We start from the raw sequence: 13,658 nt of genomic DNA, 5'->3' as shown, positions 1-13,658 counted from the left end.
GACCTAGGACATGGGCTTTTCTCTTGCCTTAGGACTTGAACTGAAGCATAGTATCTCTTGGATCTCAGCTGGCTGATTCCACCTGCAGATTCTGGGCCTTGCCAGCCTCCATAATAGAATCTTATTAAAAACTGATTCCTTATTTTATATAGAAAAATAAAGGAATTTTATATACATAAGGTTTTATATGTGTATATTTTATATATAATACATATTACATATAAATAAAATGTTATGTGTATTATACAAAATATATAATTACATAATATATGTCATATATGAGATACCTATTGATTCTGTTTCTAGGGAGAACCCTGGTTAATACAGTCAGACTATCCCCAATGGAATCAATAATGAATAGATTTCCCTAGCTTTGTCATTTGTGGACTCAAATTTCTATTAAGATACCTCCCAAATCCAGGGTTTGATAGCAATTAGTTGTATAATTGCCAAGTAAAAGGTGGATTTTAAAAATCTGTTAAAAATTCCATTAAGGAAACCACACCAATATTAATAAGTAAAATTACAGATTCCTACATTTTAGAACAAAAGATGTTAATTCACATTTACAAATGCCCTCAAAGACACACAAGTCAGTGATCTTCCTGGTAATAATCGTAAGATTGTTTATATAGTATAAGCAAAAATACGGTACCTTTGTTTTTACTGGGTTACAAATATCTGTTGAGCGTAAGAGTTGATAAAATGAATAAATACGTCAATTTCATGCCAAACTCTCATGGTTGAATATGTGGAAGGGAATATCATAATCATCACACCAATGAAAGACACATTGGAAGCTGCCCAAGAGATAATGATCATGGCTAGAAAGACAGTAAAAGACATGAAGAATCAGAGTGAGAAGCAAGTACCATTATATAGAAAATAAGAAACGTTTTAGATGTTAGAATGAACATTACAGCTATGGAAGACAGACATGAGAGCTCATATAAACAAAACTGAAGTTACAAAAAAATGAAACAGGATACAGAAAACACAACTAATCAGGTATTTTACCAACACCTTACTTGACAAAGACTCTGTACATTTTTTTATTATGAGTTCCATCTAAATTATAAACTCCTCAATTACCAACCCCAGCCTTGTATGGCCCACAATATCTGCCCCAAGGTCCCACTAGGAAAGGTGCCACATGAATGCGCTAGATTAATACAGTGTAGCCTGAAACTCAAGGGATGCTGCTTGGATTTTATTTATTAAAGTCAGATGTTGATATTAAGCACACGATAATTTTCAAAATTAATATGTTAACAGGAAAGCTGTGCTGACATGCAGCACGATGTGAATTTCATCATCTGAAATCTACTGAGATGTTGGAGCATAGTTTTATTTTATTGCAGACATTTGCAACTACCACAGCATCCTTTCTTCCCAGTTTAATAATGGAAAGCAGGCTCACGCTCCATCTGCCATGCAGCATTCTGCCTCTCCATGTGATCTTGGTGAATTCTGAAAGACTTGGTCACTGGAGTGGAAGCAAGTATCTTTTTGACACGAAAAATGCTACTTGTGTATATTCACTTGTGGATTTTTGCACATATTCCAATTCTATCTGTATAATCACCCCACACTAAAACTACTAAATGAAGCCTCAGGTGACTTGGTTAAGACTCATACTACCTAAAGTTCAAGTGGCCAAATTTAATAATAATAACAACATAGGACACACAGTTAAATTCAAATTTCAGATAATGAATATATTTTAGTATACGTATGACCTGTGTAATATCTGTTATAGTAAAATCATTTTTTGTTCTTTATCTGAAATTCAAATTTACCTGAGTATTTTGTATTTTATCTAACAAGTCCTTTTGGAGTAGAAAAAAGCCTCTTTCTTATGTGTGCTATGATATAACTTACTGCTTCTTGAATACAAAAATCAAAATAATGTCAAGGACAAACATGAAAAGGTTACTTGTAGTGGTCAAGTGCAGAAGGGAAGGACACAGGTGTGCAGCAGCTGGCAGTGAGGGCTCTGCTATGGCCATTGGAGGACATCTTCCAGATGGCCAGGGAATGATGTTTGAGAATACGAGACAATGAAAATGGAAGGCAGGAAAGGCAAATTGGAATAAAAACATAAAGCCACAATGGAGGCATCTACGTGGCAGGCAGAGTGTGACAATGAGGACAGGCATCTCAGGCTGTTTCTGACTCATTTGACTTTACCATGAATGGACAGCAGCACTTTAGGTAGTAGGGGAAAAAAATAGACTCCAAGATGTTCAGAACTCCTAGATTCATGCCTTAGCTCTGCCATTGATTCACCAGTGTCATTTTGAGCTGGTCTTTGACCATCTTGCCTCTCAATGTCTTGGAATCTAATAAAAGAATAATATCTGCTACCAATGGCTAGGAGGACAAAATGAGATAAAAACTGTAATCCATTGTATAAATATAATTTTGCATGCTTATTCTATCCCTCATTAGTATAAGTAAAGTATTATGATGTTATTGAAACTAAATTCTAAAGATACAAGACAGAGTAAAGGTAAAGGGATTTGTGCTATGACACTTTTTCATTAGTAAATGCAGTTATACAGTCAAGCCCTAACTAGTTTGTATGACTCATGTTAGAATTAATAGGGAAAACTCTTTCTTTAATTCTCTTAGTTTATTATGTGGAGGATATTTTTATTTCATAGTCTTATTAAGTTCAGGCAGAATAACTACAACACCACATCACTGGCTCATTTACTGCCCAATTTAAAATTATTACTTCTATCAAATTTATATTCTTACATACAGGGAATTTAGCTTTCTTCTCCCATTACAAGAAAAAAGAGATATTTCAAAACAACATTTTTATTTTCTACTATCCAAAAATCTCAAAATATGTGGAAAAAAAAGAATAGATAGAAACTAGCTGCTTCCACTGGCATTCATCTTTTTTTGGATTTGAACATTACTCATGAAGCTCATTTGCATTCAATAAAGAGTGACACATTCTCTTCAAAGGAACTGCCGTAACGCAAAGAGCTACAATAAGCTCATTCCACGTAGAAAACCTAAGTCCCATTTTTCCTCAATACTCATCTACTGAACAAGGTCAGGAAAATGTTGAAAGCAATTTCACGTTTATTTGTTCCAGATAAATGGAGAAATAAAATGTGACAGGAGCGAGAAAGGCAGAACAGAAAAATCAGATGGAGTGAGGCTGTCAAATCTTGGCTATATTTTCTATGTTCCGAGTATAAAGTAATTGTGATTTTTTTCCTTGACATTTCACTCCGTAATTAAACAGGTGTCTAATATTCAAATACAAACTTCCAATTTCCGAGATGATTTCTCTTCATATGCTGGTAACAGTTTAGGCAAGGTGTATCATACGTTTCATTCTTGCATATGATTTCCCCCCCCCGGGAGAACTTACTTGCATTATTCAGATGCTCATAGTTACAAATGTCGGCGGAGGTTGTTTCAGTTGGTTACAACAAAATAGAAAGAGCAGCACACTCGTGGGGCCCAGCGCCATGCATCAGGTTCGACTTCCTCTGCTGCACAATTATTTCCTATACAACTGAGTCTTGGTCCATTACCTACATAGCCATGGGCCACAGAGGACACACCATAATAAAGTGTGAACAGCTAATTCAACGGGCTCACTTAACAAATATTAATGAGTGTCGCCTATAAGGTAAGCACCGTGCTGAGAACTACTAGAAATGTGCCCATGGATAAGACAGATGGAACTTGCATTCTAGGAAAAGGTGGAAGGAAGGAAAGAAGGAAGAGACAAAGTACCTACTTTGTGATCTAGAGAAGGCACTAATGAGGGGCATGAGCATATAAAGAAAGAACCGAAGTGAAGAATAGAAGATTTCTCCTAAATAGAATGGTTAGCAAACATCTCTCTGAAAAAGGAATATTTACGCTGAAAACTGATGTTTGGAAATTAGTTAGCTATTGCCACTATTTGCATGGCAGTTTACATTTTATACTGTATTAGTTCTTTGGATATTATATCTAGCGTGTCAAATTAACCCAGGTCTTCTTCATTGAGACAACACAAATCTGGAATGTGAGCACAGACTAGACGCATAACGAAGTTTAATTTGATTCATAAAAGGCAGTATGCCTAGAAAATGAACATGATAAACAAGATAAAAGATTGTATTAATGCCTTTGGAAGACATTTGAAAAGCTGATAAGAAGTAAACAAACAAATTGGAGGCTAACTACAAATATTTACTATGCAAATTTTGGTTAGTTTGCTTGAGTTGCCACAAAGATTAAATATCTTCAGTATCCAGAAGGACGCCATACCTTTGGTAAGGCCTATTGGTCACCTTTCCCTGTCCATTCCCCCTACCACCACCTATAACCCCGTATTTCTATAGAGGATTTCATAATGTAGAGGAGAAATATATATTTTCTGATGTGAAGCCCATGATCTAGGTGAGGCCAATTAGAGCACTACACTTCCTCTTCACAAAAAAGTAAGTTTAGGGTTAGCCTCGTCATCTAAACAGACGCAATGAGTGAACTTTGAGGACTTTTCTGTGTGTTTGGGAGCCCAGATGCTCACCGTCTTTATGACTGGTGTGATATGTAGCAGTGAAACAGAAACCACTGTAACTATTTTATTATATATGTGGAAAGAACACAAGAACAAGGGAAGAGCCCAGTAAACTGGAGATACGAGCTGGAGCCTTAATCAAACTACCCTGAAACTTGCACTACTTCTACATGTTTCAGTTATTAGTCTCTGAGTGGAGCCAATGATTCCTACTATTATTTAACACAATTGAATTATGTTTGCTATTTAAAATGTCTTATCTCGGCTGGGCGCAGTGGCTCACGCCTGTAATCCCAGCACTTTGGGAGGCTGAGGCGGGCAGATCACGAGGTCAGGAGATCGATACCATCCTGGCTAACACAGTGAAACCCCATCTCTACTAAAAATACAAAAAAATTAGCCGGGCGAAGTGGCGGGTGCCTGTAGTCCCAGCTACTCGGGAGGCTGAGGCAAGAGAACGTGTGAACCCAGGAGGCGGAGCTTGCAGTGAGCCGAGATTGAGTCATTGCACTCCAGCCTGGGCGACAGAGCGAGACTCCGTCTCAAAATAAATAAATAAATAAATAAATTACAATAGTAAATAAAAATAAAAATAAATAAAATGTCTTATCTCTATTCATGACCCAGCCTCTTGATAAGAGTCTTCTCCATATTTAAACTAACTGTCCCTTCTGATAACTCTGGTTCCCCTGTGCAGCCAACTGGATTTTTTCTCCAATTTTATACTTTATTTCCATCTCCGTGGCCTCTGAAGGTTATTAGACCCTCCTACCATAAGAAATTGATCAGTGAGGCAGCATCATACCCTAAATGAATGAACAAACCAGGCCGATGCTCATGGACTCACTTGGGCCTCAGACTGCACATCCTCCGATCCTACAAGTTTTGAGACAAGTATTATAGTGAAAATGACTAAAACAGTCTCTCCAAGAATGTAACAGATTCAAATCTGAATAAGATGACCTTGGCCTATTGCCAGACATTCTGAGTTTGATATGATTTTTCTAGAAATGGATTGTATTTTAGAAAATAAATTACCTCAAATCTAAAGATTTCAGGGCTTGAAATTAAATGACTGCCGATGTCCTGTATGAATACTAACTTTAAACTAGCTTGAATCACATGAATCTCTGGAGATGAGACTTTCTTCTAGCACCTGGTAGGATGATCACTTCTGGACACGCTCAAGAATATATGGAATTATTCATGAAACCAACATTTATTAGTGTTCCACTTTGTATCAAATGCTATTCTGGATCCTATGAAGTCCATATCAAGAATGATAAAAACTTGCCTCTACTCTCAAGGAATCTATGTTATGGGAAGGACAAACAAGGTAAAATGTAGTAATAGTGCAGTGTGGTAAAAGTGCTGCTTCATAGAGGCATGTGTTACATAAATGCACCAAATATGGCACATCTATATTGGTCACTAAATTGTTTATTTCTTCACAGCAGCCTGAGATCCATTTATTTGCTCAAAAGCCCACCAGTACCAAACTCAAATTTTCACACATCCAATTATTTTAAACATCACCCAATTAAGCAGATTTTTGGCCATTTAGAATCTGCTAGCTTCTTACATTCCGCAAAACACACCGAATATCTGCTAGCCCTACCCGTGGATATGATAAAACCACGGGGCTAGAGCAATTTCCAAGCCACTGCTGCCCTTCCGGAGCTTTCTGACTCAGAAGTGCCCTGCCAGGCTACTGAGCAATATTGCCTAGATGCATAAACCTCCTCTTGATCCCCTCGCCCCCAGGAGTCCCCTTCCCCCACTCCTCTTCTACGTGGTGGCTCCCACACCTTACCCTCTGGAGGAATCATGCTGGGAGGTACTTTTCCTGCCTTCATACCTACTGAAGCAAAGTTGGTGCTTGCTGCTGCCACCTCCTGGCCACATATTTTTTCTTACTCAATCCTGAAATCCTCTAAGTGACTTCCTCCAGCACTTAATCAGATTAAGATGAGAGAACATAGGAAAGTTGAGGGAACGGGTGAAGCTATGATGGGTTCCCTGGAATTGAAGATTGAAAGCTAAGTAGGTGTTCTCCTGTCAAAGAAAGGGATAAGGACAATCACCGCAACGGGAACAGAATGTGCAAAGTTCTGAAAATATGATACATTCTCCGTATGACCCTAGAGGAATTCAGCGAGGCTGTAGCATCACAGGCAGGATGATGAGAAATGAGACCAGACAGGTTCACAGTAAGTAGGGCATGTACCTCATACCCAGGGGTTTATATCATTCTGGCAGCAATGGAGGCATGTGAAGCAAAGGAGTGAGTGATCACAATTGCATTTTAGAAAGATCAACCTGGCGGCAGTGCGGGAATGGTTTTGAGGAAAATAGTACTAGTAAAAGGTTGTAGAAAAAATAAGCCGTTATAATAATATCAGTAAGAAATTATGATGTCTTGGGCCAAGGTGTGATAGAATCTATGAAAACTATACACACACACACACACACACACACACACAATTTGTATATTTAGTTTATATTATATATCGTTTATATGTATATTATAGAATTTATTATAATATATAGTTTATTATATATTACTATATATAAACTAGATATAAGTAATATTATTAAGCTATATATTATATATAATAAACTGTATCATATATCTTATACATTATAAAATACATATATATTTAAGAAAATAACTAAAAGGATTTTTTTCTAAAGAGGATAAAAGGATAATCTCCCAGAATCTGGCTTGAGCAAATGAATGCATTGTAGTGCATACACTGAAACTGAAATAGAGAATTCAGAAGGAGGCAGAGATTTTGTTGTTGTTGGGGCAATGTTAATTTCAACTTTGGACGTGTTGGCTTTGAGGTCTTTGGAGCCATTCAAATTGAACTTGCCATAAGAGAGCTGACCAGAGCTGGGGATCCGATATTCAGAACAGAGGTCTGGGTATGAGATAGAAATTTGGGTCTTGTGTATGAACAGTAGTTGAAGGCAGATGTAATAGGAAGGTCCAAAAATAGTGATAAAATATATGAATCAAGGATGAATCCTGGGGAACGACGACATGGGATTAGTGACTCCAGGCAGAAGAACATGCAAAAGAGACGTAGGCGGAATGCTGTGTGGAAGTGAAGAGAGAAGAAGGACACAGGAAGAGGGGAGGAACGGACAGTTTCCACAAACTATTTACAAAGTCAAACAATTTAACCATTATAAATTTAAATAGTGAACTTTTGTTCTTTACTTGGAAGTGTCAAAATATTGGGATCTCATTACGTCTTGGAGCTGTGCTCTCCACAATGTGGAATGTGGTCCACCTGTGTCACGATTACCTAGGGTTGTGGTCTGAAATGCAGCTTCTATATCTAGAAACTGTGAGTCAGTGGTCTAAGTTGGGGATCCAGAAATGTGGGTTTCTTGACTCTCCAGGCTTAGCTATGCATGTTAATCCTACTTCCTCACAAGGAGATTGAATTAAGAACCCTCTTAAAATGAGGAAAGCAATGGAAAACCAGGATTTAAGATACCAAAGCTCTTTAACCCTACTTTCTGCAAGGTACTCAGACCAAGATCATAGAAAACAGCTAAGTATAAAAGAAAGACCAACCTAGCCACCAGTTTCTGAGTCCTGTTGTAAAGGTAGTATGTTTGGAAAACAAAATATATTCATTTTTGGAGCCATTTTCTCGATTTTTTTAATGATAAAAAAAGACTCATAAAGTGATAATCTATGTTGACAATAAATAACAAAAGGAAATGAGAGCTTCAGCTATTCCAGTCAAGCCAGTAAAACTTAAAAGGCACACTAATTTTTAAGTGGACAAAAATCCTTAAAATTTATCTTAAACCGTTCTTTCTTTTTTTTTGAGACAGAGTCTCTCTGTCGCCCAGGCTGGAGTGCAGTGGCACGATCTCGGCTCATTGCAACCTCCACCTCCCAGGTTCATGCTATTCTCCTGCCTCAGCCTCCCGAGTAGCTGGGACTACAGACTCCCACCACTATGCACGGCTAATTTTTTTGCATTTTTAGTAGAGACAGGGTTTCACCATGTTAGCTAGGAAGATCTCGATCTCCTGACCTCATGATCCGCCCACCTTGGCCTCCCAAAATTAAACTGTTCTTTCTTAACATGATGGTTAAAGAAGAAATAAGCCATTGAATGACCAACTGCTATGATGGAAATAACACAAGAAGCTTCATTAGTTTTAAGGACCACACCAGCCTGGGTTGTCACAGCATGCCACTGCTTACAACAATGCCTGATAGATAAGGTACCCCATAAATATAGTTGTGATAAATGGGTTTGATTAATAGTGTTCAAATATACATCTACTGTACACCAACCCTTTGGCATTGAGAAATACATTTTACCTCTCTCAGCTGATTTTCCTGGAAGCTTGTTCTAACATTACATAGCACAGTGCATGAAAAGTGACTTACACAGCATAAGCAGTTCATACATGTAGAGGCGGATTGACCTTGACACTAAAGAGGCTTAAGTCAGGGCTCTTGCTTGCACCTACCCCTTCCAGGGTCCTGCATGAGGCCCTACCAATGAGTTAACATGGTCCTGTGTCTGTATAATGTTCACAAAAATAATAGTTTTATATTACTTGTATTTAGAAATGTATCCTAAATGAGCTTTAGGGCCCACAAAACTTGTTGTTACCATGAATATATAATAGATATTATTACCAGCATGTGAGAAATAAATTATATATAACCTAGAGAAAGTTCTTTATACATAATTGGCTTGCAATAAATGTATTACTTTTGTGTATTTTAAGTTGTTTCTTTATAACATAACATGTTATGGCAAGGTTATATGGTGGTTTATAAATACATCTAAAATAAGTTACAATAAAAATAAGTGGGAAAAGACATCAGAACAGAAGTTTTCTAACAGAGGAATATAAATTCATACACTTTTTAGCAGTCAAGGCAAAAAAGGAACTAAAATCCAGTACTTATTCAACAGTGTCTGTAACACCATGGCAGAATAATTGCTAAGTAGAAACTCAACTATTTCCAGTGTGAAGTGAAGTATTTATTCTCGGTATTTTTCTTTAAACGAAGACTACAAATCAATGAACAATATCTTCAGGGTATGATTAGAGTATAATCAGCAACTCATATAGAAATATTAAAACTCCTATAAAAAAAGTGTGATCATCATTACAGCCCTATCTTTTATGTGTTATAAATTATTAGTAGGCTGGGCACGGTGGCTCACACCTGTAATCCCAGCACTTTGGGAGGCCGAGGAGGGCAGATCACCTGAGGTCAGGAGTTCAAGACCAGCCTGGCCAATACGGTGCAACCCCGTCTCTACTGAAAAATACAAAAATTAGCCAGGCATGCTGGCGCATGCCTGTAGTCCCGGCTACTCAGGAGCCTGAGGCAGGAGAATCACTTAAACTGGGGAGGCAGAGGTTGCAGTGAGCCAAGATTGCACTACTGCACTGCAGCCTGGGCGACAGAGCAAGGCTCCATCTCCCCCCCCAAAAAATAAAAATAAAAATAAAAAATTTGTAAAAGGATGTGAAAAAAGAAAAACATTTATATGTAAATTAGTGTTGAATAAAAGTTTGATTAGCTGAGCACAGCGGCACACACCTGTAATCCCAGCTACTCAGGAGACTGCAGTAGGAAGATCGTTTGAACCCAGGAGGCAGAGGTTGCAGTCAGCTGAATCGTGCCACGGCACTCCAGCCTGGGCAACAGAGCCAGATCCTCTTAAAAAAAAATTGATGGAGGAGATAGGACAGACCAGTTGATGATGGATAACATGCATTGTGAAATGGAGCTACATTTGGATGGTAATAATTATTAGGAAGAATTTATTGTGTAATAATGTGAGTGGGAAGGTGGTTAGAAACAGATACAAACATTTGGGTTGGAGAAATTGATTCAGGAAGTATCTATATAAAATTTGAAGAACAAACCCACCATCATTATTTTCAAGTCTGAAATATAAAGTAGCCAAGAGGTCCTGATACTGAAGCTCAGCAACTTAAGGAATCAAAGGGCATTCCACAAGGAAGTAATGGAATACCTTTAATCCTTTAAGGGACATATTTTTGTCCTAAGAAAGCTCGATTAAAAATGTGATATTTTCTGGCCGGGCGCCGTGGCTCATGCCTGTAATCCCAGCACTTTGGGAGGCCAAGGGAGGGAGATCACGAAGTCAGGAGATCGAGACCATCCTGGCTAACACAGTGAAACCCCGTCTCTCCTAAAAATACAAAAAATTAACCGGATGCGGTGGTGGGCACCTGTAGTCCCAGGTACTCGGGAGGCTGAGGCAGGAGAATGGCGTGAACCCGGGAGACGGAGCTTGCAGCCACTGCACTCCAGCCTGGGCAACAGAGTGAGACTCTGTCTCAAAAAAAAAAAAGTAATATTTTCTATGCACAATATCTGAAATTGGAATCCCCTCAATCAAGGATAGGAAAATTTTCTCTATAAAAAGGCAAGAGAGTAATATCTGGGGTTTTGCAGGCCATAGAGTCTCTGTTGCAATCACTGCATAGTGGTGGAAAGGAAAGCAGCCATAAACAGTAAGTAAATGAATGGTCGTGCCTGTGTGCCAATAGAAATTTATTTGTAAACACTAAAATCTAAATTTGCTATAATCTTCTTGTGTCACAAAATGTTATGCTCCAAATTTTTTCAACCACTTAAAAATGCAAAAATCATTTTTAAATAGTGAACTGTTCAAAAAGAAGTAAGGTTGGATTCTGCCATTAAGACAGTTTGCTAACCTCTGCACTAGATATGATTTAATGAGATTCCTTTTTCCACCCAACACAGTAATAATCTTAGTGAGTTATAATTTATAATGAACATCAAAATAGATGGTTAGAAATAAAGTTCTAATTTAGTTCAAAATGTTATTTTTTTATTTTAAACAAAACACATGGCATACCAAAATAATAATGTATCATATCTTGAGAAAATATTTTTAATAACATGAGGTAAACTTGTTACATTCCCTGTTGGAATTTTTGGAAATAAGCACCAAGATATCTTATATGTAAATAATGTTAGCCTTCTTTGCAATAATTTTGAAATTAAAACGTCTCCTTCTTTTCCATCTGCATATCTATTTAAATGCCTGATTCATTCTGAGAGTATTGATTGAAGGTAATTTAACCTTTTATAAATTCTTAACTTTATAGATAATTTGATATCAGTAATACATAAATATTTGGCAAAATTTGAAAGTAAAGCTCATATTACCTGAAGCTTTGCCACTCACCTTTTAAATATAAAATAAACATTCGATATTTATTTTTTACTTCTTTAATTTACATGCAAATAGTTTGTGGTTTGTGTGACAGTTTAAGAGAAATCTGAGTTCAAATAATCATTTTTGCAATGAACTATTTTAAATGATTTCCACCTAAAACTTTTAAACTTTAAAATGAAATTTATATATGCATATTTCAATTTTAAATCCTTTTTTTCCCCACATCAAGCATATTTTTGTATGTATATGGACTGATGTGCCATTTCTTTAGTAGTTAGGCCCAGGCCAGCACAAGCAAATTGAATGCACATAAATTATCTAATTTACCTCAGTGATAGGAGAACATAAATTGTCAGGTAGTGGAGATCCTAAATTTCCAGTCTCCAGTACTCAATACTTCACAATCTTTCATATACCCAACAGGCAAGCTTACGTTCTCTTAGAATGTCACACCTCCCTTCTGTCTCAAGAAAATAGAGTTCCCTCCTCCCATCAGAGGCTAATTCTTTCACATACGATAAGGATCTAACTCTCTCTTGCGCTTTTTCTTCAGAGTCATTCTATAGGTTATCTCTTCACTTTTCTGCGTATTTGAACTCTTACTCTCATGGAATTCTTTCTGATCAGAGGTTGTTGGTTTTGTTGTTATTCTTGTTGGTTTAGACCTCAATTAGGACCAAATTAGATTAATTATGATCCTGTTTCATTAATACTCTCATCATCCGTCCATCCGTGGGCCTATTTTAGTTAATTAGCTACTTAGTATGGTATTTTAAATAATGTAGTAAGGATATCTAATACCTCCAAGCAAAGTAAATGGCAGGATTTTGAACTACATCTAAATTTTTTATTTCCCTATCTGATGTATCAGTCTGAATTTTCTATTTATCATTTTTTCCTTTTTAAAATATATACTATTATCACTATATATAACTAAAAGTATATTTTCTTATTTTAATGTTGTTTTAAAAGTATTGTTTTCTATTCAGTCCTTTAAAACTTTTTTTTTTTTTGAAAAGGAGTTTCACTCTTGTTGCCTAGGCTGGAGTGCAATGGTGCGATCTCGGCTCACCAAAACCTCTGCCTCCTGGGTTCAAGTGATTCTCCTGCCTCAGCTATCCCAGTAGCTGAGATTACAGGCACGCACCACCACCACGCCCGGCTAATTTTGTATTTTTAGTAGTGACAGGGTTTCTCCAAGTTGGTCAGGCTGGTCTTGAACTCCTGACCTCAGGTGATCCACCCACCTCAGCCTCCCAAAGTGCTGGGATTACAGGCGTGAGCCACCGTGCCCCGTCTAAAACTTTTACCATTTAATATTTTTTAACCTCACATACTTATCACTTATTTGTGGTGAGAACACTTAAAACTTACTCTTAGCAATCTTCAATTAACAGTAACATATTGTTATTAACTAGAGTCACCATGTTGTACGATAAATCTCTTGACTTTTATTCCTCCTGTCTATTTTTTGTCTTTTGACCAACATCTCCCCAATTTCCCCCCTCCTCAGCCCTTGGTAACCACCATTCTAATTTGTGCTTCTCTGGGTTCAACTTTTTAAGATTTCACATATGAGAAAATGTGGTATTTGTCTTTATATGCCTGGCTTATTTCACTTAACACAACTTCCTTCAGTTTCATTCATGTTGTTGCAAATGACAAGATTTTATTCTTTTTAAGGTTGTGTCATATTCCATTGTGCATATAAACCACATTCTCTTTATTCACTCATCTGTTGATGGACACTTAGGGTGATTCTGTATCTTGGCTACTGTGAACAAAGCAACAATGAACATGAGAGTGCAGATACCTCTTTGACATACTGATTTCATTTTTTTTCAATATATATACCCAGTAGTCAGGTTGCCAGATAAGATGGT

The 13,658-nt window shown here is 37.2% G+C and overlaps 1 long non-coding RNA gene across 2 annotated transcripts in view; it reads right to left on the bottom strand.

Annotated features, from left to right (window-relative positions):
- LOC108583521 overlaps window positions 1-13,658 on the bottom strand; it is a 492,012-nt gene that overhangs the window by 162,621 nt on the left and 315,733 nt on the right. The window contains exon 4 of one of the 2 annotated variants that reach the window (XR_004180356.1): window positions 656-824. The exons of the other annotated variant lie outside the window; for it this stretch is intronic. This is a non-coding gene — a long non-coding RNA (uncharacterized LOC108583521). The remainder of the gene's footprint in view (window positions 1-655; window positions 825-13,658) is intronic. 2 annotated transcript variants of the gene reach the window in all.

This window comes from Papio anubis, chromosome 1 (assembly GCF_008728515.1).
Source record: "Papio anubis isolate 15944 chromosome 1, Panubis1.0, whole genome shotgun sequence".
In the NCBI taxonomy this organism is placed as follows: Eukaryota; Metazoa; Chordata; class Mammalia; order Primates; family Cercopithecidae; genus Papio; species Papio anubis.
Note: the sequence above shows the minus strand (reverse complement) of the source record. Positions and strands in the feature narration are given on the sequence as shown.